This window comes from Bufo bufo, chromosome 2 (genome assembly GCF_905171765.1).
Source record: "Bufo bufo chromosome 2, aBufBuf1.1, whole genome shotgun sequence".
Classification (NCBI taxonomy): Eukaryota; Metazoa; Chordata; class Amphibia; order Anura; family Bufonidae; genus Bufo; species Bufo bufo.
Genome location: NC_053390.1, coordinates 15,740,887 through 15,768,561, shown reverse-complemented (window position 1 = coordinate 15,768,561; position 27,675 = coordinate 15,740,887). Strand labels below are relative to the sequence as shown.

Sequence of the window (27,675 nt, the reverse complement as noted above, 5' to 3'; positions counted from 1 at the left end):
GGGGCCATGTGCTCTCCTCCGGCCCTCTCCTCCTGGTACAACGTGCCTACTTACCTTCTCATGGCTCCTACAACATGACTATTGGTCACTGGTCACATGACACATCACTCACCATACTGGGGCCTGATCTTCAGGTTCTCCATCACCTGGAAGGTCTGGAGGCCGTTCTCCAGGACCCTGGACTCTTCCCATCACTTCCTATGATGGATTCTCCTTCCCGATGTCTGACTTGTTACAGAATACAATACAGAGGAGAGAAATCTAGAAAAGTTTACCTCTCCGCTCAGCAGGGAGATGATCTCCAAGGTGAGGTCTAATATTCTTCTGCTGATCTCCTTCCTGTCCATCCTTGGTGGTCATTCAGGAGAAGAGGAGAGAACTGGAGGAGCTGGAGGCTTCTAGTACTGCAGGCGCCTTTATGAGAAGAGGAGAGGAAATCATCCAGGGGACAAGACCAGATGTCACCTCCAGAACCGCACTTCCTGAGCCTGGAGGGGCCCCGCTTCTCAGAGCCCCCACCACATGGATTCCAGGGGCCCCAACATGGAGATCTCTGGTGGCTCCACAGGAGATAAATGTCTGATAGATGCAGGTCCCACCTCTGGGCTGTGCTCAGCTGTGTCCACAACTCCTAGAGAAGAGACTGGAGAGAGCTGAGCTCAGGCCGGGCCCCGCTCCATTCATTCTCCTCCTGGAGGCAGGGGCCCCTCACAGGACAGTCAGGGGCCAGCGAATGATGACAACCCCCACTATCCCCACTACTCCTCCCCCATCATACTAAGCTGAGGAGCGGAGAAGGATTCCTTGTGTGTAATGGAGGAGAATCTCCAGAGGTGACATGTCTGAGCTCTCCACCACACTGTCTCCTCACAGCTCATCTTACCTGCAGGCTGGAGGAATGGCTGATACCAGAGAGAACAAGAGCCCTGACTACCGACCAGGACCTGCCCAGTATCTGCTGCACTGCCAGAGCTGAAGGACCTGGGGTGACGTCACCGTCATGTGATCAGTGCAGGGGGCGGGGCTTAGCAGTGGAGAGGAGAAGATGTGGTGAAGGACCTGGGGTGACGTCACTGTCATGTGATCCGTGCAGGGGGCGGGGCTCAGTAGTGGAGAGGATAAGTAGTGGGAAGGACCTTTGGGTTGATGTCACCGTCATGTGATCAGTACAGGGGGCGGATTTTAGCAGAGTTGAGGAGAAGAGGTGGTGAAGGACCTGTGGTGATATACATCATGTGATCAGTGCAGTGGGAGGGGCACATTACTGGAGAGGGAATGAGGTGGGATGAATTTAGTGTCATATGATCAGTGCAGTAGGCGGAGCTCAGGAGTGGAGGGGAGAAGTGGTGGAAAAGGACCTGTGATGATGTCACCATCATGTGATCAGTGCAAGGGGCGGGGCTCAGCCATTGATGCACTGATCACATGATGCTGACATTATTACAGGTATTTCGCCAACTATTCTCTTCCTTAAAGGGAACCTGTCACCAGGATTTTGTGTATAGAGCTGAGGCCATGGTTGCTAGATGGCCGCTAGCACATCCGCAATACCCAGTCCCCATAGCTCTGTGTGCTTTTATTGTGTTTTAAAAAAACGATTTTATACATATGCAAATTATTCTGAGCTGAGTCCTGTATGACAGATGAGTCAGGTACAGAACTCATCTCAGGTTAATTTGCATATGCATCAAATCGTTTTTTTTACACAGTAACAGCACACAGAGCTATGGGGACTGGATATTGCAGATGTGCTAGCGGCTATCTAGCAACCCATGTCCTCAGCTCTATACACAAAATCCAGGTGACAGGTTCCCTTTAATTCTGACCTCCAGCATCTCCAGTTCTCTCCTCTTCTCCTGAACGACCACCAAGTATGGACAGGAAGGAGATCAGCAGAAGAATATTAGACCTCACCTTGGAGATCATCTCCCTGCTGAGCGGAGAGGTAAACTTTTCTAGATTTCTCTCCTTCTTATTGTATTCTGTAACAAGTCAGACATCGGGGAGGAGAATCCATCATAGGAAGTGATAGGAAGAGTCCAGGGTCCTGGAGAACGGCCTCCAGACCTTCCAAGTGATGGAGAACCTGAAGATCAGCCCCCAGTATGGTGAGTGATGTGTTATGTGACCAGTGACCAATAGTCATGTTGTAGGAGCCATGAGGAGGTAAGTAGGCACGTTGTACCAGGAGGAGAGGGCCGGAGGAGAGCACATGGCCCCTGAAGGGTTTATTCCCAAAGTGTCTATCTCCTAGGGTGGCCAGACGTCCGGTTTTTAGACTTCTGGTCCTCCGTCCGGCACAAGGCCAGGATGGTCAGCCATAAGTCCTCCTTTTTGCCGGTTAAGCTGACAGCCGGCCGCCTCCGGCTCAGACATGGTCGTTTTAAGTATCCCTGACAGGAGGCAGGGCCTGGCAGCAGGTCCAGATCACAGTGCGCTGTATCATCATCAGCACTGCACGTAGCACCAGCCAATTCTGGTTTTTACAGGCGGGAACAGAGGAGCGTCGGACGTGGAGAGACCGCAGTTGCCGCCACTGCCACACTTGCCCAATCTCTATCTACAGAGTCTGTACAGACTACAGTACAGTGTACACACACTCAGACACTCTCAAACACTCACTCGACTGTTGAAAACACCCTCGCCAGCCAGGTCCAGGCAGCAGCAATCTCAGGCACTCAGCTCAGCCTCCCTCAACTCGGCCAGCCCATACTGGGCCCAGCCTGCCTCCAGCCCACACCGGGCCCAGCCTGCCTCCAGCCCACACCGGGCCCAGCCTGCCTCCAGCCCACACCTGGCCCAGCCTGCCTCCAGCCCACACCGGGCCCAGCATGCCTCCAGCCCATACCTGGCCCAGCCTGCCTCCAGCCCACACCGGGCCCAGCCTGCCTCCAGCCCACACCAGAGCCAGCCCGCCTCCAGCCCACACCGGAGCCAGCCCGCCTCCAGCCCACACCGGGCCCAGCCCGCCTCCAGCCCACACCGGGCCCAGCCTTCCTCCAGCCCACACCGGGCCCAGTCTTCCTCCAGCCCACACCGGGCCCAGCCTTCCTCCAGCCCACACCGGGCCCAGCCTTCCTCCAGCCCACACCGGGCCCAGCCTGCCTCCAGCCCACACCGGACCCAGCCTGCCTCCAGCCCACACTGGGCCCAGCCTGCCTCCCAGCAGTCATGTCTTCAAGTATATGATGTTTTATTGCATCAAATCAAAAGATGTCCTCAATCCAGGACGCGTTTTGGCTAGCATGCCTTTATCAACAGGTACAGGTATACAAAATGACCAAGTATATATAATGGGATAACTCCTCCCCTTGTGACATCATCACCAACTCCCCTCACCTGCACAGGTGGTGGGAGGGGTAAGTAACAAACAAAAGTATTTCACTTTTCATCCCTGAAGTGTCCAACAGTTCCCCTGTAGTATTCTCCGATGCCGCTCCCAGTTCTGGGTTCGCAGCCATTTTTAGCACACACTGGCTAGCGAACGAGTGGCCTAACGAGGTCAAGACACTGCCGGCGTTTCTACAGTCTTCAGCTTCCTTTGAGATTTACCCCACAGTTGCAGCCGCTCCTGTTTGGGGTCACGAATGGATCGGTCATACGGTATTATTCGTTTCCGACAACGCAGCGGTCATTGATATCTTGAATAACGGGTCATCTAAATCCCCTCAGGTTTTGTTGTTCGTCAGACGTCTAGTGCTTCTTTCGTTGCAGCACCAATTTCGATACATATGCTCACATATATCCGGGGAAAAGAATGTCGTGGCCGATGCCCTGTCTAGAGCTAATTTTGCCCTTTTCTCACAGGTATTTCCCGATGCGGACGTCAACGGTGCCACAGTCCCTCCTTTTCCGTCACTGATCTGGGTTTAAACTCTCATCTGGTCATAGCTCGTTCATTACTAGCCAAGTCCCTGTCACCTACCACGGCCAGATCTTACCATACAGGTTGGAGGGCATTTCTCAAGTTCCAAGGTAGGTTTCCCCAAGGCAATCTCGATTTTACCAACTACATTTTAGCTTTCATCGGCTATTGTCATTCTGAATTGAAACTGTCATACTCTACAGTTAAGTCCTACTTAGCCGGTATTCAGCATTTCCGAGCCTTGAGTCAACCAGAAGCTCTCTCACTATTCTCCATTCATGTAATTAAGGCTACTCTCAGGGGTCTTGACAAATGCAATCAAGATAAACGTCCTGGCCGACAGGCCATCACCGGGCAAACATTTCGTGAGTTATCTGACATGCTAGACAGAAGCCCCTTTGGAGCCCAACAGAATCTAGTGATCAAAGCAGCCATGTACCTGGCTTTCTATGGGTTCCTGAGACCAGGGGAATTTACCTCAGCCCTTAGTAGCAGTAGGTATCTTACCGTCGGTCAACTCAAGGCAAATAGAGAAAGCTTTATTCTCTCGCTCACATCCACCAAAACATCACAATCAGGCCCTCCAACCCAGATCATATACTACCCTACCACCAGTGCTTGAAGTGGGCCGGAACGCGGCGGTACTCAGTACCGCCACTTCCAAAAATTGCCCTGGAGAGTACCAGCACCTCTCCGTGCGCCCAGTACGTGGGTTTCCGGTACCGGAGCGCAGCGGAGAGCTGGCAGTCAGTGGCGGATTACAATAGGGACGTTCGGGTCGGCAGCCCCGGGCCCAGCACCGCTGGGGGGCCCAGCGCCGACCCGAACGCCCACATACTGCCGGCCGTGCAGACAGCGAGGAGGCTCCTTGGCTGGTGTAGTATTTTACACAGAGTGACTGACAGAGAGAGGAGCCCACCCCCGGCCCCGCCCCCAACAGCAGGCTCCAGCACAGACATTGCCCGGAGCCTGACTCCTCCCACACATGTGACTGATCACATGATCATGACATCACGGAAGGTCCTTAAGCCTGCTTGTGCAGAGCTGTCATCCGGCTGTTCAGGGGCCAGGGCTGTGTGTCAGGTAGGAGGCTGAATACAGAGAGGCTGGTGATTTTCAATATCAATAGGAGAGGGATTGTTTCAGCAGTAAAGAAAGACTTTGTTTGCATACAAAGACAGTTATGTTCGTGGTTTAGGACACATGAGGGGACATTAATAAAGTAATGCTGTGAGTCTGTGACACATAGGGCCATGAGAGGGGCCAGCAAAACATGCTATATGTCTGTCATTCACACATATAGCATCTTATGCAGGCCCCCCTCATGGCCCTATGTGTCATAGCACACATCCCCTATAACAGTGCATCATCCATACGTCCCCCATAACAGTGCCATCCACAGATCCCCCATAACAGTGCCATCCACAGATCCCCTCCATAACAGTGCCATTCACAGATCCCCTCCATAACAGTGCCATCCACAGATCCCCCATAACAGTGCCATCCACAGATCCCCTCAATAACAGTGTCATCCACAGATCCCCTCCATAACAGTGCCATCCACAGATCCCCCATAACAGTGCCATCCACAGATCCCCTCCATAACAGTGCCATCCACAGATCCCCCATAACAGTGCCATCCACAGATCCCCTCAATAACAGTGTCATCCACAGATCCCCTCCATAACAGTGTCATCCACAGATCCCCTCGATAACAGTGTCATCCACAGATCCCCCATAACAGCGCCATCCACAGATCCCCCATAACACTGCAAATAGACCTCTACCACAATTCCCTTAAAATATCGCATCGCATATCGTTATCGCATCCTGTTTGGGAAAAGCTGGTCTGCTGTGATAATATAAACAATGGGGGTTCTACAAAAGAGCTATTGTGGGGCAAAATTCATATTCGTGTTTACACACGTGTTTTAAAATGAATGCTTTCGCCTTTTATAAACAAGTAAATAACGACGCAATGCTGTGGAGCTGGTATGCAACTTTTTCCAGGGCTGGTTTTTATCCCCAGTCCGGCCCTGCGCATAGCTCCCTGTCCCGTCGCCTATCACCGCCATAGGCTTCAGGCCTAGTAGGCCTGAGGCCTATGCGGTAGTGAAATCCCGGCGCAGGCGTGCGTGATGACGTCATCACGCGCCTGTGCCGGGACACAGCACATTGACGTGTGCCTGCCTCATCCCGCTTCCGTCTGCGATCAAGTGCCTGGCCCTGGACGGTAAGTATTTAGCTTTTCATTTTGTTTTCCAATTTTAATTTTTTTATTTCATGTGCCTACTTTGGGAGACATGTGGGGGACGAGACACAGAGGAGGACATATTAGGGAAGGGACCTCGAGTACATGGGAGGGGGAATGTGGGGTTGTGTGGGGCTACATTTTTATGGGAGGGACTACTATGTGGGGGCAAATTATTATGGGAGCCGGACTACTATGTGGGGGCAAATTACTATATGGGGCAGTGTGGGGGCAAATTACTATGTGGGGGCAGTGTGGGGGCAAATTATTATGGGAGGGACTACTATGTGGGGGCAAATTACTATATGGGGGCAGTGTGGTGGAAACTATTGTGTGGGGTAATTACTATGTGGGGGCAGTGTGGGGCCAAATTATTATGGGAGGGACTACTATGTGGGGGAAACTATTGTGTGGGGACAGTGTGGGGGAAATTGCTATGTGGGGGGCAGTGTGGGGAAATTGCTATGTGGGGACAAATTACTATGTAGGGGAAACTATTGTGTGGGGGCAGTGTGGGGTAATTTCTATGTGGGGGCAAATTACTATGTAGGTGCAAATTACTATGTGGGGGCAGTGTGGGGGGAAACTATTGTGTGGGGGTAATTTCTATGTGGGGGCAGTGTGGTGGAAATTACTATGTGGGGGCAGTGTGGGTGCAAATTACTATGTGGGGGCAAATTACTATGTGGGGGAAATTACTATGTAGGGGCAGTGTGGGGCAAATTACTGTGTGGGGGCAGTTTGGGGGAAATTACTGTGTGGGGGCAAATTACAATGGGGTAATTACTATGTGGGGGCAGTGTGGTGGAAATTACTATATGGGGGTGTTGCTATTGGGGAGGCACTGTAGGGACAATTCTATTATTTCTGGGGACACTATACAGGGATTATTACCTGGAGCACAATATAGGGTGTTATTATTACTGGGGGTCTCTAGGGGACATTATAATTGCTGTGGACACTATAGGAACATTTGGGGTAATCTATCAAACTGGTGTAAAGCAGAACTGGCTTAGTTGCCCATAGCAACCAATCAGATTCCAACTTTCATATTTGACAGCTCTTTTGGAAATCCAGTTCTACTTTACACCAGTTTGATAAATGACTCCAATTATGTCTATTAGGGTCACTATTTTTTCAGCAGTATAGTACCTGGGGCATTGGGGGGCACAACGGCCACAGTATTGGGAGTGGCAGCAGGATGACACTGTGGGGACACCAGGATGAGGAGGAATTTAGAAATCTAACGTGTCTGTGTTACAAACTGTAGAGACGAGATGCGGCTGAAAGAATTTGCCATGGCGGTCTGGGTCAAATGGAGGAGAAGAGGAAAGAGAAGGTCTACATGACAGGAGATGTCACTGGATGTAAGAGGTATGTGGTGCTGTATTCTCCTCCATGTCTTTTTTATTATAATTATATGTATTTTAAATTTGGCGACCAAATTTTTCAGTTTAGGACCCAATTTGGGGTATTTTTTTTTTGTCTGAAGATGTCATATGGCCTATGAAGAGACTGTGGCGCTCATGAAGCACCACAGCCTCTTCATACAAAAAAAAACACTAAACTACAATGGGGGGGGGGGGGGGGAGAGTTGGTTAGACAGCCCCGGGCCTATCATGCACTTAATCCGCCCCTGCTGGCAGTATCTCCTTCCTAATGTCGTTGGCTGGGCAGCTAGTGGAGGGGGGCGGGTCGTTGCAGAGTACGGCTCAGGCTGGCGCAGGCAGGGAGTTGACCTCACGTTAGGTGACGTCAACTCCTTCCCGCGCGCCTGTGACTGTGGAGCGATCAGTGCGGCGACCAGTGACTGGTCCTCCTTGGAGTCAGGAGTCGGACGGTGCAGCAAAGAACATCGACTTTGCTTTGGAATCCAACTTCTGAAGAGTACTGGTGAGTGACAGGCACCCCCCCTCCCCCCACACACATTAGTTCCTCTCTGTACCAGTACCCCCCCCCCCCCCCTGGCAGGGGGGTACTGGTACAGAGAGGAATTAATGTGTGTGATGAGGGGGGGGGGGTCTGATGTGCAGGGGGGTACTGGTACAGAGAGGAACGAATGTGCGGTGGGGGGGGGGGGGGGTACTGGTACATAGAGGAACTAATATATATGTGTCTGATGGGTGGGTCTGATGTGTAGGGGGCCCCTGCACATCAGACCCCCCCATCACACACATATATATTAGTTCCTCTATGTACCAGGACCCCCCCCCCCCACCACCGCACATTCGTTCCTCTCTGTTCCTCTCTGTACCTGGCAGGGGGGTACTGGTACAGAGAGGAATTAATGTGTGTGTGTGTGATGAGTGGGGGGGGGGGGGTCTGATGTGCAGGGGGGTACTGGTACAGAGAGGAACGAATGTGCGGTGGTGGGGGGGGGGGGTACTGGTACATAGAGGAACTAATATATATGTGTGTGATGGGGGGGTCTGATGTGCAGGGGGGGGAGCACCGGCGCCTAATAGAGTACCGGCACCTCTTTTGGCCCACTTAAAGCACTGCCTACCACCCACCGCTGGTGCCCTGTTCAAGTGCTACGCCAGTTGTTAAAAAATTCATACAGTAAACCACCCGATAGTCCATTGTTGCCATTGAATGCTGCGCATCTCACAACTACGCAATTTGTCTCTCATATCCGTACCCTGGTGGCCAACCTAGGTATAGACCCAGCATCTGTCTCTGGCCACTCCTTTCGAATTGGCACCACTTCTGCAGCATCCAAGAACCAAGTTCCGGCTCATGTCATCAGGAAACTAGGGCGGTGTCAGTCCTCCTGTTATTACAGATATATGTATACCTCATCCGAACGTTGAGATGTCTCTTGCCTTTCAGAACTTGGTGTTGTAAGTGCGAATTTTAATAACGTTTTTCTGGTTATATGTTGTCTCTTTTGGCCTCCTTCAGTCATCCCTACAACGTTGCGGTTACGGCACAAATCAAACCGCTTATTCGGGTAATTACTTAGTTAGGATTCCTGTTCTAGTTGTAGCCCCGACCACAAGTAATAAGGCCGATTTATTGGCCTGTATTTGTGGGAGTGGGCTCTGCCCCGCTATTTTAAGGTCACTCTCCCCCCTCCACATTGTACGTCCGTTTCAGCACACCCACCCTTCCCACCCTCTATTCCATTGTCACACCAGGGAATGGCCTCCTTCACTCATCCCTACAACGTTGCGGTTACGGCACAAATCAAACCGCTTATTCAGGTAATTACTTAGTTTGGATTCCTGTTCTAGTTGTAGCCCCGACCACAAGAAATATTGCATTACAAACCGGGAAAGGAGAGAGATATAAGGTCAATATGGCATGGTGCGGTTCAGGGTAGGGAGGGGGAAAGGGGTTATATAATTACATAGTGTTTGTATGTGTTCAGTCTTTGACCAATGCTGTACCCAATTAGGGTATATATATGTTCACATATGTAAATCTATGTTATCTCTGTTTATGTACAAAAAATGGAGGAAATCAATAAAAAACTATTTGATCAAAAAAAATATAGAGCAACCAAAAATCATATGTACCCTAAAATAGTACCAACAAAACTGCCACCTTATCCCGTAGTTTCCAAAATGGGGTCATTTTTTGGGAGTTTCTACTCTAGGGGTGCATCAGGGGGTCTTCAAATGTGACATGGCAACTTAAAATTATCCCAGTCAAATCTGCCTTCCAAAAACCATATGGCGTTCCTTTCCTTCTGCGCCCTGCCGTGTGCCCGTACAGCAGTTTATGACCACATATGGGGTGTTTCTGTAAACTACAGAATCAGGGCAATAAATATTGAGTTTTGTTTGGCTGTTAACCCTTGCTTTGTTACTGAAAAAAATGGATTAAAATGGAAAATCTGCCAAAAAAATGAAATTTTAAAATTTCATTCCCATTTTCCTTTTAATTCTTGTGGGGCACCTAAAAAGTTAACATTTGTAAAATAAGTTTTGAATAGCTTGAGGGGTGTAGTTTCTAAAATGGGGTGATTTATTGGTGGTTTCTAATATGTAAGCCCCAGAAAGTGACTTCATAACTGAACTGGTCCTGAAAAAATTAGAATTTTTATTAAATATTTTAAGATTTGCTTTTAAAATGATCCAAACATGAAGTAGACATATGGGGAATGTAGAGTAATAACTATTTTTGGAGGTATTACTATCTATTATAAAAGTAGAGAAATTGAAATTTGCAATTTTTTTTAGATATTTTGACTCAATTTTACCACTGTCATGAAGTACAATATGTGAGGAGAAAACAATCTCAGAATGGCCTGGAAAAGTAAAAGCGTTTTAAAGCTATTACTACATAAAGTGACACATGTCAGATTTGCAAAATTAGGCTGTGTCCTGAAGGTGAAAAATGGCATAGTCTTGAAGGGGTTAAGAGCAACGGGCAATCTCGCCACTAGCTGTGTAAGCTGCAGAAATAGCAAAAGAAATCCATCTGGAAATACAACTCTTCTGCTTTCCTACCCTTATGTGGACCTCCAGTCTTTAGTTGCTTCTAAATATTGTAGGGCGGCCTGCCTGACGTTGAGGTTATGGTAGGTTGTTTCCTGAATACTCTTTGGGTTAGCACAAAAGAATGGAATTATGACATCATGGCACCGATGGAAAGAGGTAAATACCTTGGGTAAAAAACTCAGGTCTAACTAAAACATAAGCTTTCATCAGTGATTCTGAGAAAAGGTTCCTGAATAATGAGAGCTTGTATCTCACTAACTCTCCTCGCCGAAGGAATCACTAATGAGGAAATTGTCTTAAGTGTAAGAAACCTCATGGAGATTGTATCTAGTGACAAGTCGTCATATATAACACAACTACATTAAAGCGCTTCTGTCACCCCCAAAACACAAATTATTTTTTTTTGGGCTTGTTAAAATCCTTATTTAACGACTATTCCCTATATAGGGCTCTTACCTTTGTCTGTGGCTTCGTTTCCTTAAAAATAGATCTTTTAAAATATGCAAATCACTTCACTACCAGCAAGTAGGGCGTCTACTTGCTGGTAGCCGCCGCAAAAAACCGCCCCCTCCTCCTGTTGATTGACAGGGCAGGGAGCGCTCTCCTCCCCTGGCTGGCCCTGTCAGCATTTCAAATCCTGCGCCTGTCTTGATTCGGCGCAGGCGCTCTGTGAGAAGGAGGCTCGCCTCCTCAGCACTCCCTCAGTGCGCCTGCGCCGTTGACGTCACCGAAAGAGAAGACGTCATCGGCGCAGGCGCACTGAGGGAGTGCTGAGGAGGCGAGCCTCCTTCTTTCAGAGCGCCGGCGCCAAATGAAGACAGCCGCAGGATTTGAAATGCTGACAGGGCCAGCCGGAGGAGGAGAGCGCTCCCTGACCCTGTCAATCAACAGGAGGAGGGGGCAGTTTTTGCGGCGGCTACTAGCAAGTAGACACCCTACTTGCTGGTAGTGAAGTGATTTGCATATTTTAAAAGATCGATTTTTAAGGAAACAAAGCCACAGACAAAGGTAAGAGCCCTATATAGGGAATAGTCGTTAAATAAGGATTTTAACAAGCCCAAAAAAAAATAATTCATTGGTTTCTATGGTCATGTTCCCAGGTGTCAAAACCCGAAAACCTGTGGAGCCGACTGGGCAGCGAGGGAGCTGAAACCCAGCGGCGGGGACCAGGTAAGTATGATCAGCATTGCATATCTGGCCACTCTGTAGGGTCTGATAAAACAGACTGCTAGTTATATTTTTTGGGGTTTTGTCTTGTCTTGTCTCCCTCTTCCTCTTGTTTCCATATCCCTTTCTAGCTACGATCAAAGCCCCTACGGACTCTGACCTCGGCATTAGACGAGAATTCATCAGATGTGAAGTTCCTCGACTAACGAACAAGGAACACACAGAATTAATTTCTGTGAATATTGGTGAGCTGTATTCTTCTTACACTTCACTCCCTCCTACACTACCATGGTGCAGTGTATGACCCTAAGTGTCAAGGGACTCAACTCCAACGCCAAGAGGAGACTTTTGCTCTTGGAGTTGAAATCCCTCAAAGCGGACACTGTGTTTCTTCAGGAAACCCACTTTGAGGAAAAGTCCTCCTTTCACTTTGCATCTCACCTATATCCCACTGCATACTCGGCCACCCATTCTCAGCCCACTGCCCCATCAGAATTGAATCTTCAATATTAGATCCGCAGGGGCGCTATATCATTCTATATCAAGAGGTAAACTTGCAGGTCAGTCAATCACGCTTTGTAATTTGTATGCCCCGAACACGTCCCAGATTCAGTTTCTTAGCAGAGTGTTCCACAAGGTTTTCGGATTGGTTCTACTGGGAGGGGACTTTAACAACATATTTTCTGACTCTATGGACAGGCTGACTCTGCCGGGCAGGCCCTTTCACTCAACACAACAGCGATTAGCCAGGGACTTTCGCAAATTAATCCGGCGATACTCCTTATATGACCTTTGGCGACTTAATCGTCCTACTGATAGGTCCTTCTCCTTTTACTCCGTGTGTTTAAGGGGGCTCATATGGGTCAAATCACCTGGTCCGACCATGCCCCAGTAATGGTTGGAATAGACCTCGGGTCCGGCCACACTCGCAAATGTCATTGGCGTCTTAATGACACTCTCCTTACGAGACCACTATTACGGGACGAACTACGCAGTCACCTAAAATCCTATTTTGAGCTTAATAAAGGGTCGGTGGGGAATATATGTTCCCTATGGGCACAAGACTAAAAAAGGACTCGATAGCTACAGTACGGTCCCTGAAATCCCGTTTGCATAACCTGGAGGAGATAATTGTCTGCCCACCCTACCCGCTGCACACTAAAGCATATAGTTGATGTTAGAGTCCACCTACATAGGATAGTCCTGGCAGGGTTGACAAACTAATGTCATACACCCGACAACGGTATTATGCATGGGGGAATAAGCCCCACACGCTGTTGGCCAGACAAATTAGGAATCGCCCCCAACAAAAAGGTCCCTGTGCAGTTAAGGGAGCGGATGGGTCCGTTCACTATGACCCCAGGGAAGTTGCAGATCGATTCTCGACCTACTATGCCACCCTCTATAATCTGCCTAGTGACCTCCACAGAAACAAAGGGACCAGAGAGCGCCTATTGAAGTCATATTTGGCCTCATGTAACCTCCCCACCCTCTTAACTGCAGATACTACTGCTCTTAATAGACCTGTGACTGTGGAAGAGATAGAGGAGGTTATTGACCACCTACCGGAGGGTAAGTCCCCGCGCCCTGACGGCTTCTCCTATAAATATTATAAGATCTTTAAGACAGAACTGATCCCCCATATGGCAAATCTCTTTAATGGATTCCAACTGGTGATGTGGTACCTACTCCCATGTCCCACTCACATCCTACGTTGATCCCAAAACCCGGAAAGTACCCTCTCGATTGCCAAAATTACAGGCCCATTGCACTACTATTTCGGACCTCAAGATTTTTACTAAAATATTGGCCTCCCGCTTAAACGCCTTTCTTCCATTATTGATTCATAAAGACCAGGTAGGGTTTGTCCCATGTTGACAGGGCAGTGACAACACAAGCCGGAACATCGACTTGATGGAGGTGGCTGACCGTTCAGGGAAGGAGGCATTGCTTCATAGTTTAGATGTTGAAAAACCGTTTGACCGCTTAAGTTGGCCAATTCTGTTTGTGACCTTGAAGGCATACGGTCTCTCTGGCCCCTTTGTTCAGGCCATTCGAGGCTTATACTTCTCCCCCACGGCGACAATGAAGCTTCCACACGCTGAGTCTCGACCAATACACATAGCCAATGGGATGTCCCTTATCCCCTTTACTATTTGCAATGTGTATTGAATCCCTAGCGGCTACAATCAGGGCTTGCCCAGATGTCAGGTGTATCATGGTCAGGGATGAAGATTTTAAGCTGTCACTATATGCGGACGATGTCCTCCTCACCCTCACTAAACTCCATATCTCCCTCCCAAACCTCTACTCCATTTTACAAGAGTTTGGACGTCTGTCGGGGTATAAAGTCAACAACCATAGAACTGAGGGTCTCCCCCTCAATATTCCTCAGGCAACCCTTGGCTTCCTCCGGGCAAACTTTCCTTTCCATTGGAAGGAGGACTCTTTGCGATACTCGTGGACATTACCCCCCCCCCCCCCTGTTACACAGACCTCTACAGGACTAATTTCCCATGTATGTATAAAGATATTAGAGATCTCTTTGCCAAATGGCACACACTCCCATTATCCTTCCTAAGCCACATTGCGGCGGTAAAAATGACAATCTTCCCTAACATCCTGTACCTGTTTGAGACCTTACCCGTTATGGTCCCCCTCAAAGACTTGAGATCTGTTCAATCCCAGCTCCTCCTATTTATATGGGTTGATAGACGCCTTAGGATCCCTAGGTCTGTACTTCTGTCTAGCAAGTCTCAGGTTGGTCTGGGAGTACCTGACTTGATCAAATATTATTGGGCAGCTCAGCTACACTGCATCACAGCTTGGGCATCTCTGCAACCTTATTCTATCTGGATGCAGATAGAAAGAATCTGGCTGGCTCTTATACACCCTTATTCTCTGCTATGGTCTAACCCATATAGTACGTCATCAACTAGGGATCTAGTTGGCCTCCACTAAATCCATTTGGCGGACCTATAGTAGTAGGTTTCCTCTGGTCTCTTGCAATTCTTCCATGACCTCCTTTCTATATCAACCTCTACTTCCAGCAAGTTTCATCGCTTCAGCGACGAGACTATGGTTTCAGCGTGGGGTCTTTCGCTATGCAGACATTGTAGACCCATTCACTAGGGACCTTTTACTCTTCTCAGCTATTCAGAACAAATATGGCCTTTCCCCATCGACCAACTATATCTACATTCAGATTAGACACTTTGCCCAATCTATCTTCTCGGGGTTCAATGTCTCCCTCCCGACGGCATTTGAATGCCTTTGTAGAAGAGGGATGCATATGAAAGGGCTGATATCTGAGCTATACTCCATCTTGCTGACCCCCTTCCTGGAACGGATTCAAAGACACTCTTAATCGGTCCAATGTGAGGAATACTTGGGGAGAGTTCTGCCAGATGCACTGTGGCGCCTTATATGGAGGAGAGTAGCGAAATCCTCAATGTCAGTTCTCTACCAAGAGAACCAGTATAAGATCCTGATTTACTGGTATACTCCTGATCTCCTTCATAGATTGAACCCGGCAGTTGCGAAGGTCTGTTGGAGATGCGGGACACATGGGGCTATGTTACACCATATCTTCTGGGACTGCCCTCTAATACATCCCTTCTGGACCATAGTCAGCACTCCCCTGAGTGACATTTTTGCCTGCAGTATACCACCTGACCCCATATCCTTCTTACTTAATATCACACCAACACATATAAGGAAACATTCACTCAAACTGTTAATACAAGTACTAACTGCAGCCCGCTGCCTTATTTTGCACTTTTAGAAACTCCCTGACTTCCCCAGAGGTCTCCGACCTACAGTGGATATAAAAAGTCTACACACCCCTGTTAAAATGTCAGGTTTCTGTGATGTAAAAAAATGAGACAAAGATAAATCATTTCAGAACTTTTTCCACCTTTTAATGTGACCTATATACTGTACAACTCAATTGAAAAACAAACTGAAATCTTTTAGGTATAGGGAAGAAAAAATATAAAAATAAAATAATATGGTTTCATAAGTGTGCACACCCTTAAACTAATGCTTTGTTGAAGCACCTTTTGATTTTATTACAGCACTCAGTCTTTTTGGGTATGAGTCTATTAGCATGGCACATTCTGACTTGGCAAGATTTGCCCACTCTTCTTTGCAAAAACACTCCAAATCTGCCAGATTGCGAGGGCATCTCCCGTGTACAGCCCTCTTCAGATTATCCCACAGATTTTCAATGGATTCAGGGTTGGGCTCTGGCTGGGCCATTCCAAAACTTTAATCCTCTTCTGGTAAAGCCATTCCTTTGTTGATTTGGATGTACAGTACAGACCAAAAGTTTGGACACACCTTCCATTCAAAGAGTTTTCTTTATTTTCATGACTATGAAAATTGGATATTTACACTGAAGGCATCAAAACTATGAATTAACACATGTGGAATTATATACATAACAAACAAGTGTGAAACAACTGAAAATATGTCATATTCTAGGTTCTTCAAAGTAGCCACCTTTTGCTTTGATTACTGCTTTGCACACTCTTGGCATTCTCTTGATGAGCTTCAAGAGGTAGTTCCCTGAAATGGTTTTCAGTTCACAGGTGTGCCCTGTCAGGTATAATAAGTGGGATTTCTTGCCTTATAAATGGGGTTGGGACAATCAGTGGCGTTGAGGAGAAGTCAAGTGGATACACAGCTGATAGTCCTACTGAATAGACTGTTAGAATTTGTATTATGGCAAGAAAAAAGCAGCTAAGTAAAGAAAAACTGGTGGCCATCATTACTTTAAGAAATGAAGGTCAGTCAGTCATCCGAAAAATTGGGAAAACGTTGAAAGTAAGGGCTATTTGACCATGAAGGAGAGTGATGGGGTGCTGCGCCAGATGACCTGGCCTCCACAGTCACCGAACCTGAACCCAATCGAGATGGTTTGGGGTGAGCTGGACCGCAGAGTGAAGGCAAAAGGGCCAACAAGTGCTAAGCATCTCTGGGAACTCCTTCAAGACTGTTGGAAGACCATTTCAGGGGACTTCCTCTTGAAGCTCATCAAGAGAACGCCAAGAGTGCGCAAAGCAGTAATCAAAGCAAAAGGTGGCTACTTTGAAGAACCTAGAATATGACATATTTTCAGTTGTTTCACACTTGTTTGTTATGTAAATAATTACACATGTGTTAATTCATAGTTTTGATGCCTTCATAGTCATGAAAATAAAGAAAACTCTTTGAATGGAAGGTGTGTCCAAACTTTTGGTCTGTACTGTATGCTTTGGGTCGTTGCAAGTTCCTCTGCATGTTCAGCTTTCTAGCAGAAGCCTGAAGGTTTTGTGCCAATGTTGACTGGTATTTGGAACTGCTCATAATTCCCTCAAGCCTAACTAAGGACCCAGTTTCAGCTGAAGAAAAACAGCCCCAAAGCATGATGCTGCCACCAACATGCTTCACTGTGGGTATGGTGTTCTTTTGGTGATATGCATTGTTGTTTTTGCGCCAAACATATCTTTTGGAATTATGGCCAAAAAGTTCAACCTTGGTTTCATCAGACAATAACATCTTTTCCCACATGCTTTTGGGAGACTTCAGATGTGTTTTTGCAAAATGTAGACTGGCTTGGATGTTTTTCTTCGTAAGAAAAGGCTTTTGTCTTGCCACTCTACCCCATAGCCCAGACATATGAAGAATACAGGAGATTGTTGTCACATGTACCACACAACCAGTACTTGTCAGATATTCCTGCAGCTCCTTTAATGTTGCTGTAGGCCTCTTGGTAGCCTCCCAGACCCATTTTCTTCTCGTCTTTTCATCAATATTGGAGGGACGTCCAGTTCTTGGTAATGTCACTGTTGTGCCATATTTTCTGCAGTTGATGATGACTGTCTTCACTGTGTTCCATGGTATATCTAATGCCTTGGAAATTCTTTTGTACCCTTCTCCTGACTGATACCTTTTAATAATGAGATCCCTCTGATGCTTTGGAAGCTCTCTGTGGACCATGGATTTTGCTGTGAGATGCGACTAAGAAAATTTCAGGAAAGATCAACTAGAGCAGTTGAACTTTATTTGGGGTTAATCAGAGGCACTTTAAATGATGGCAGGTGTATGCTGACTCCTAGTTAACATGATTTCGAATGTGATTGCTTTATTCTGAACACAGCTAAATCCCCAGTTATAAGAGGGTGTGCACACTTATGCAACCACATTATTTTATTTTCTTCCCTCCACCTAAAATATTTCAGTTTGTTTTTCAATTGAGTGGTACAGTTTATAGGTCACATTAAAGGTGGAAAAAGTTCTGAAATTATTTATCTTTGTCTCATTTTTTTTTACAGCACAGAAACCTGACATTTTAACAGGGGTGTGTAGACTTATTATATCCACTGTATATACCAGGGTGATGGAAATATGAACCCTGGAATATACGACTGCAATGTTCCAGGACAAAATAGATCTATTTCATGCTATTTGGGATGTTTGGAACAATTACTGGGCTACTAGGCAACCCTGAGAAGAGCCCAAGAGAATGATGTATTCCCCCCCCTTAATGTGTCATTGTCTGTATTGTCTATGTCTTTCTTTATTAGTGTTATTCAAATAGGTTTCAGCTTAGATCACACACACCCTAATATTAGATCAATGTAGCTACTCCCTCACGAGAGTTCCTTATATGTTGGGACATCCTTATAATTGTCTTTCTTTTTTTAATTACTTTACATTTTTTTCTTTTTTTCCAATATCCATTTTTATCAAAGAAATGAGTACGACAAGACACTGGATTCTTAAGTAACCTTTATATTGGTTCTTGATTGATTTACATTGCACATAAAATGTGAAGTTATAGTATATGTTTATTTGTTGCATATTGCATGAGTCGTGCATATTGCTTTGTTCACTTTACCTTGTACAATTGTGCATACAGTTGAAACAGAATTGTTTTGTTATATTTCAATAAAAATGCTATTATATAAAAAAGAGAAATATCAACAGGTCCTTAGGATATCACCACCCAAAAAATAAACCTTCTTATTGGCTTCTTAAGGTCCACGAATAACCTAATATGTTAAATTATGTGAAAATGTTTCTCTCCTGTGTGAATTTTCTCTCCTGAATTTTCTGATGTGTAACAAGATTTAATTTATCTTTAAAACATTTCCCACATTCTGAACATCAATACAGCTTCTCCCCTGTGTGAATTCTCTCATGATTAACAAGATATGATTTTAGTGTAAAACATTTCCCACATTCTGAACATGAATATGGCTTCTCTCCTGTGTGAATTCTCTCATGATTAACAAGATCTGATTTTTGTGTAAAACATTTCCCACATTCTGAACATGAATACGGCTTCTCTCCTGTGTGAAATTTCTGATGTGTAACAAGATTTGATTTCCCTATAAAACATTTACCACATTCTGAACATGAATATGGCTTCTCTCCTGTGTGAATTCTCACATGTGTAACAAGATTTGATTTATTTGGAAAACACTTCCCACATTCTGAACATGTATATGGTTTCTCCCCTGTGTGAATTCTTTTATGTTTAACAAGATGTAATTTTAGTGTAAAACATTTCCCACATTCTGAACATTTATATGGCTTCTCTCCTGTGTGAATTCTCTCATGTTTAACAAGATCTGTTTTTTGTGTAAAAAATTTTCCACATTCTAAACATGAATACGGCTTCTCTCCTGTGTGAATTTTCTGATGTGTAACAAGATTTGATTTCCCTATAAAACATTTACCACATTCTGAACATGAATATGGCTTCTCTCCTGTGTGAATTCTCACATGTGTAACAAGTTTTGATTTATTTGGAAAGCACTTCCCACATTCTGAACATGAATATGGTTTCTCTCCTGTGTGAATTCTCTCGTGTATCGAAAGATATGATTTTAGTGTAAAACATTTCCCACATTCTGAACATGAATGTGGCTTCTCTCCTGTGTGGCATCTTTCATGTAGAACAAGATAAGATTTATATTCAAAACATTTTCCACATTCTGAACATGAATACGGCTTCTGTCCTGTGTGTTTTTTCTGATGTGTAACAAGATTTGATTTCCATGTAAAACATTTACCACATTCTGAACATGAATATGGCTTCTCTCCTGTGTGAATTTTCTGATGTGTAACAAGATTTGATTTATTTGGAAAACACTTTCCACATTCTGAACATGAATATGGTTTCTCTCCTGTGTGAATTCTCTCATGTGTAGAAAGAGATGATTTTTGTGTAAAACATTTCCCACATTCTGAACATGAATGTGGCTTCTCTCCTGTGTGGCATCTTTCATGTATAACAAGATAAGATTTATATTTAAAACATTTCCCACATTCTGAACATGAATGTGGCTTCTCTAATATGTCAATTCCTCTGTGTGTAAAAAGACCTGAGCTTTCTGTGAACTCTTTACCACAGTGAAACCTTTCATCCCCTTTTTGACTTGTATGTGTGGTAACAATCTGTGATTGGTCAGGAGAAGGCCCCTCGTGATTAGGAGGATTATAGGATATATCTGTACTGTGAAGTCCTGGATGTACGTTAAGGGTAATAATGTATTTTCCTGAAGACCGCTGCAGGATATCTTCATCCTTTATTGATAAACATTTTTCCTCAGAATTCTTGCTGGGATTTTCTGTTAAGATAAAAATTAGAAATTGTATTATTTCCCCCCAAACTAGATAAACATAACATTCCTATTAGTCTGGAAGTGGGTTCAACAGGAAGGAGAAGCATAAGCCATTCTCCTGGATTTCAGTAAAAAATAAAAATAAAATCTGCACCAAAAACTGCACATAGGACTGAACTGATTGAGACTCTCATTACAGTCACAGCATGTTGCATGGTGACACCATTAAAATACATTATATGAGATGTCTCGCTACTTTGTCGCATGACACCATCACCGTGGAGCCCTAGCTTAAATCAAAATAACGATTAATTGAACATTTTTCTGTGGTTACAATTAATGGACCGATATATTGTTAGCGATGTGCGGGCAGACTGCGGCCGCCCCTCTATGCTGTCTCCATCCCTGCAGTCAGTGGCTTCTCTGGGATATATGAAGGTGCTCTGGATAGCAAGCATACCCTGAAGTATCACTGGCACTGCTCCTATAGCTGAAGGGCCCTTCCCTGAGGAAATCCCCATCCCTATGACGGGACTCCTTACAGTGCAGCAGAGCCGGTGAGGGCGAGGACACGATCAGGTCAGTTACTGAGTCTGCATTTTGGTTTCTATTCTATTTCTATTAATTGCCCAGACCAAACTCCACGTGTGATCCCAGCCTTATAAAGCTTTCTATAAGTTTCTGACAGAATCCAGGATTCTTCTCTACACCCGGTCATGACTTATATATAAACGTCCGACCATCTCTGACAACCAGTCCTGCACTCTTCCGACACATTTTACCCTTCAACACCAACTGGACAACACTTTCATTTAACAAGTTTATGTAAAAGGATCCGTCAGCACATTCCTCAACACAACCTGCATTCATTATTTAACAGATCTTAGCCCTGAGGATGTTGGTGGACTCACTAGAAGAATCCATGTCATAATACACACCTAGAGCTGAATTCACACTGTCTTTTTTAGTGCACCTCCTCTCCTGCTGCTGCTGAAATCTCACACTGTTCAGTACAGGCTGCAGTCTCCCTGGCTTTTTTGTGAGAGAGCGCCCGTCTCCAGGAGCAGTTTCAGTGTGGACTTCCATCTGCTGCTTTATTTTACTGCACATTGTACTGAGCATGTGTGAGATATCAGCAGCAGCAGGAGAGGAGGTGCACTGAAAGGAGCTTGTCAGTTAAGCCATAGATGGTCAGAGAATGAGGATAGTTCAAGAATACAGGACTTGGGAGCGCTCTTACTTTCTAGATGGGGTCATAAATGCTCATTTTAAGATCAGCCATTCTGACACAGAATTTCAAAGTAAGTAAGTAAGTACACCGGCCTCATCAGGTCTAAGAGATCTCCTTAATGCTACATGTCGCCTGTATCGAGAAATTTTGTGAGAGATTCTCTATTATATTATTAGTTTTTTAAAATTAGTTTTTTAAATTAAAGTTTTACATCCAACAAATATGTAGCAGCTTCACGTTTGTTACAGCAGTAATAAGTAATAAAGATATAAAATCTTCCATTATCACCTGATTATATTTTTATTACATATGGTAACTGCCTGATAGAGACATATAAGAAAAGAAACAAAAATAAAACTAAATGAAAGTAATAAACCTTTCAAGTATCAGATCTGGTCCGAGTCTGTAGGGAGAGTCTTATATCTCACCTAACTCCGACAACAGTCCGAGATCGAGAGTCAGAGGGAGTATCTGAGATTTCCCCAAACTAAGACAGCTCTTCTATCTTCATCGTCCTCGTCCCTATGTTGGAGCGGTTTTTGGGGGGTGCTTCCTCCATAGGTCCCACAAGGTCTTAAATGCCTCATATCTGTTTAGTCTGATTGCAGTCATTTCCTCCACAGAGATCCTCTATAATATTATGGACAATCTGGTCCTGACCACACAATCCTACATTTACTAAGATCATGCACCTTGAGGTGAAGCGCACGTCTCAGGGAGAATTCACGGACATGACAATGCGGTCTGTAAGGTCTAATGGCCGCACAGTCACCAGATCTCGGGTTTATAGACATCTTTTGAGTTTTTTATCTCATGACTTGTATTTATTGATGGCCCCATTTTGGGGCACATGTAATCGGTTTAGGTTTTATTCATTGTATTTGAAGGAACACATAAAGCCCCGCTATTCCTCCAATGTTCCTTGTGGGTTTTTTTGCTGTTTTTTGCGCAGTTAAAACTACATGTGACCGTTATTCAATGGGACGGCACAAATGAAGTGACACCAGAGATGGAGATTATTTATGATGTTTTGCTCAATACAAATATATTTGATGAACAAAAAAAGTGCTTTTTTTGTTTTTTTCCTTACAAGACACAACTATTTCCTGTTACCGTCGCTGGGCCGGTACGAGGCTCTTATTGTTTTACTGAGTTGTCATTTTTAATGGTTCCATTTTGGGGAACTTACAATTTATTGACAAATAAAAAAAAATTGGGGGGGGGGGTGGAGAATGGAAAAAATTGTGAATCCAACTTTTTGTTTTTTCACACACTGCTCTGTTCTATATGAATACGTTCTCTTCATTCTAGGGGTCGTTATAAATGTGTCTGAACCAAATATATAGAACAATTCTAAGGACGTTATTTTTCATTGTATACGTTTTTTTTCTTTTTTCTTTTAGGGGGAAGAGTCCTACATGTCTTTCTTCCTAGGGGACTTGAAGCTGTGATCCTTTTATCACTTGTATAATGCTTTGCAGTTCATAGTTTTCCATAGCATTACTGGCGGTAGTACACTGACCGGAGATCTATTAGGCTGTACCGCTGGGGTCTCCTATTACACAGCAGGTCTGGGGTCTTTGTGAGGCCTCTGGGCGCCATTGTACCTGATTGGAACCCCACAATTACATTTTGGGGTGCCTATGGCCAGACAGATGGAGACCCAGCCTCGTCTCAACCAATTAGATGTTGCTACACGTATGAGGGACATTTCCATTATGAGTCCAGTGTATTTATCAGATATGGGCTCCCCCCACCCTCATACTACTGACTGACAATAATAGGGAGAAAGCTGTCAATCAGCGGCGGCAGGTGGGCAGTAAGAGCCTCATCTCCGGACTCCTAGCACTCACACTGCACTGCCACAATCAGCGACTTCTCCAGAACTACTGCAGAGTCACAGATATGTGATAGACCAGAGACATCAGCCGTCACCGCTCAGAGAGGGGGCATAAGGGGGGAAAGGTTCCCTCATAGACCCTTATAGGAGACCCCCCAGAAGACATGTTCCCGGAGAGCTGTATAGTGGGCACTAGATTATAGACATCAGCCGGTCACCGCTCAGAGAGGGGCATAAGGGGGGAAAGGTTCCCTCATAGACCCTTATAGGAGACCCCCAGAAGACATGTTCCCGGAGAGCTGTATAGTGGGCACTAGATTATAGACATCAGCCGGTCACCGCTCAGAGAGGGGGCATAAGGGGGGGAAGGTTCCCTCCATAGACCCTTATAGGAGACCCCCAGAAGACATGTTCCCGGAGAGCTGTATAGTGGGCACTAGATTATAGACATCAGCCGGTCACCGCTCAGAGAGGGGGCATAAGGGGGGAAAGGTTCCTCCATAGACCCTTATAGGAGACCCCCAGAAGACATGTTCCCGGAGAGATGTATAGTGGGCACTAGATTATAGACATCAGCCGTCACCGCTCAGAGAGGGGGCATAAGGGGGGAAAGGTTCCCTCCATAGACCCTTATAGGAGACCCCCAGAAGACATGTTCCCGGAGAGCTGTATAGTGGGCACTAGATTATAGACATCAGCCGGTCACCGCTCAGAGAGGGGGCATAAGGGGGGGAAGGTTCCCTCATAGACCCTTATAGGAGACCCTCAGAAGACATGTTCCTGGAGAGCTGTATAGTGGGCACTAGATTATAGACATCAGCCGTCACCGCTCAGAGAGGGGGCATAAGGGGGGGAAAGGTTCCCCCATAGACCCTTATAGGAGACCCCCAGAAGACATGCTCCTGGAGAGCTGTATAGTGGGCACTAGATTATAGACATCAGCCGTCACCGCTCAGAGAGGGGGCATAAGGGGGGGAAAGGTTCCCCCATAGACCCTTATAGGAGACCCCCAGAAGACATGTTCCCGGAGAGCTGTATAGTGGGCACTAGATTATAGACATCAGCCGGTCACCGCTCAGAGAGGGGGCATAAGGGGGGAAAGGTTCCCTACATAGACCCTTATAGGAGACCCCCAGAAGACATGTTCCCGGAGAGCTGTATAGTGGGCACGAGATTATAGACATCAGCCGGTCACCGCTCAGAGAGGGGGCATAAGGGGGGAAAGGTTCCCTTCATAGACCCTTATAGGAGACCCCCAGAAGACATGTTCCCGGAGAGCTGTATAGTGGGCACTAGATTATAGACATCAGCCTGTCACCGCTCAGAGAGGGGGCATAAGGGGGGAAAGGTTCCCTCATAGACCCTTATAGGAGACCCCCAGAAGACATGTTCCCGGAGAGCTGTATAGTGGGCACTAGATTATAGACATCAGCCGGTCACCGCTCAGAGAGGGGGCATAAGGGGGGAAAGGTTCCCTCCATAGACCCTTATAGGAGACCCCCAGAAGACATGTTCCCGGAGAGCTGTATAGTGGGCACTAGATTATAGACATCAGCCTGTCACCGCTCAGAGAGGAGGCATAAGGGGGGAAAGGTTCTCTCCATAGACCCTTATAGGAGACCCCCAGAAGACATGTTCCCGGAGAGATGTATAGTGGGCACTAGATTATAGACATCAGCCGGTCACCGCTCAGAGAGGGGGCATAAGGGGGGAAAGGTTCCCTCCATAGACCCTTATAGGAGACCCCCAGAAGACATGTTCCCGGAGAGCTGTATAGTGGGCACTAGATTATAGACATCAGCCGGTCACCGCTCAGAGAGGGGGCATAAGGGGGAAAGGTTCCTCCATAGACCCTTATAGGAGACCCCCAGAAGACATGTTCCCGGAGAGCTGTATAGTGGGCACTAGATTATAGACATCAGCCGGTCACCGCTCAGAGAGGGGGCATAAGGGGGGGAAGGTTCCCTCCATAGACCCTTATAGGAGACCCCCAGAAGACATGTTCCCGGAGAGCTGTATAGTGGGCACTAGATTATAGACATCAGCCGGTCACCGCTCAGAGAGGGGGCATAAGGGGGGAAAGGTTCCCTCCATAGACCCTTATAGGAGACCCCCAGAAGACATGTTCCCGGAGAGCTGTATAGTGGGCACTAGATTATAGACATCAGCCGGTCACCGCTCAGAGAGGGGGCATAAGGGGGGAAAGGTTCCTTCATAGACCCTTATAGGAGACCCCCAGAAGACATGTTCCCGGAGAGCTGTATAGTGGGCACTAGATTATAGACATCAGCCGTCACCGCTCAGAGAGGGGGCATAAGGGGGGAAAGGTTCTCTCCATAGACCCTTATAGGAGACCCCCAGAAGACATGTTCCCGGAGAGCTGTATAGTGGGCACTAGATTATAGACATCAGCCGGTCACCGCTCAGAGAGGGGGCATAAGGGGGGAAAGGTTCCTTCATAGACCCTTATAGGAGACCCCCAGAAGACATGTTCCCGGAGAGCTGTATAGTGGGCACTAGATTATAGACATCAGCCGTCACCGCTCAGAGAGGGGGCATAAGGGGGGAAAGGTTTCCTCCATAGACCCTTATAGGAGACCCCCAGAAGACATGTTCCCAGGGAGCTGTATAGTGGGCACTAGATTATAGACATCAGCCGTCACCGCTCAGAGAGGGGACATAAGGGGGGAAAGGTTCCCTCCATAGACCCTTATAGGAGACCCCCAGAAGACATGTTCCCGGAGAGCTGTATAGTGGGCACTAGATTATAGACATCAGCCGGTCACCGCTCAGAGAGGGGGCATAAGGGGGGAAAGGTTCCCTCCATAGACCCTTATAGGAGACCCCCAGAAGACATGTCCCCGGAGAGCTGTATAGTGGGCACTAGATTATAGACATCAGCCGTCACCGCTCAGAGAGGGGGCATAAGGGGGGAAAGGTTCCCTCATAGACCCTTATAGGAGACCCCCAGAAGACATGTTCCCGGAGAGCTGTATAGTGGGCACTAGATTATAGACATCAGCCGTCACCGCTCAGAGAGGGGGCATAAGGCGGGAAAGGTTCCCTCCATAGACCCTTATAGGAGACCCCCAGAAGACATGTTCCCGGAGAGCTGTATAGTGGGCACTAGATTATAGACATCAGCCGTCACCGCTCAGAGAGGGGCATAAGGGGGGAAAGGTTCCTTCATAGACCCTTATAGGAGACCCCCAGAAGACATGTTCCCGGAGAGCTGTATAGTGGGCACTAGGTTATAGACATCAGCCGTCACCGCTCAGAGAGGGGGGCATAAGGGGGGAAAGGTTCTCTCCATAGACCCTTATAGGAGACCCCCAGAAGACATGTTCCCGGAGAGCTGTATAGTGGGCACTAGATTATAGACATCAGCCGTCACCGCTCAGAGAGGGGGCATAAGGGGGGAAAGGTTCCCTCCATAGACCCTTATAGGAGACCCCCAGAATACATGTTCCCGGAGAGCTGTATAGTGGGCACTAGATTATAGACATCAGCCGTCACCGCTCAGAGAGGGGGCATAAGGGGGGAAAGGTTCCTCCATAGACCCTTATAGGAGACCCCCAGAAGACATGTTCCCGGAGAGCTGTATAGTGGGCACTAGATTATAGACATCAGCCGTCACCGCTCAGAGAGGGGGCATAAGGGGGGAAAGGTTCCCTCCATAGACCCTTATAGGAGACCCCCAGAAGACATGTTCCCGGAGAGCTGTATAGTGGGCACTAGATTATAGACATCAGCCGTCACCGCTCAGAGAGGGGGCATAAGGGGGGAAAGGTTCCCTCTATAGACCCTTATAGGAGACCCCCAGAAGACATGTTCCCGGAGAGCTGTATAGTGGGCACTAGATTATAGACATCAGCCGGTCACCGCTCAGAGAGGGGGCATAAGGGGGGGAAGGTTCCCTCCATAGACCCTTATAGGAGACCCCCAGAAGACATGTTCCCGGAGAGCTGTATAGTGGGCACTAGATTATAGACATCAGCCGTCACCGCTCAGAGAGGGGGCATAAGGGGGGAAAGGTTCCCTCATAGACCCTTATAGGAGACCCCCAGAAGACATGTTCCCGGAGAGCTGTATAGTGGGCACTAGGTTATAGACATCTGACTGCTGATATCACAGCCTAAGGTTGTTCTATAGGAATATCCTGAAGATAACATGTCCCCCTGTGACTTGTGGGCAGAGTTGTCAGGAGACCTTGTGTGTTGTCAGATGTCTCCTCAGTTCTTGCCCCCAGCCTCATATA

At 46.7% G+C, this 27,675-nt stretch overlaps 1 pseudogene; it reads right to left on the bottom strand.

Annotated features, from left to right (window-relative positions):
* Nucleotides 1-27,675, bottom strand: part of LOC120992024 — a 363,844-nt pseudogene that overhangs the window by 82,641 nt on the left and 253,528 nt on the right.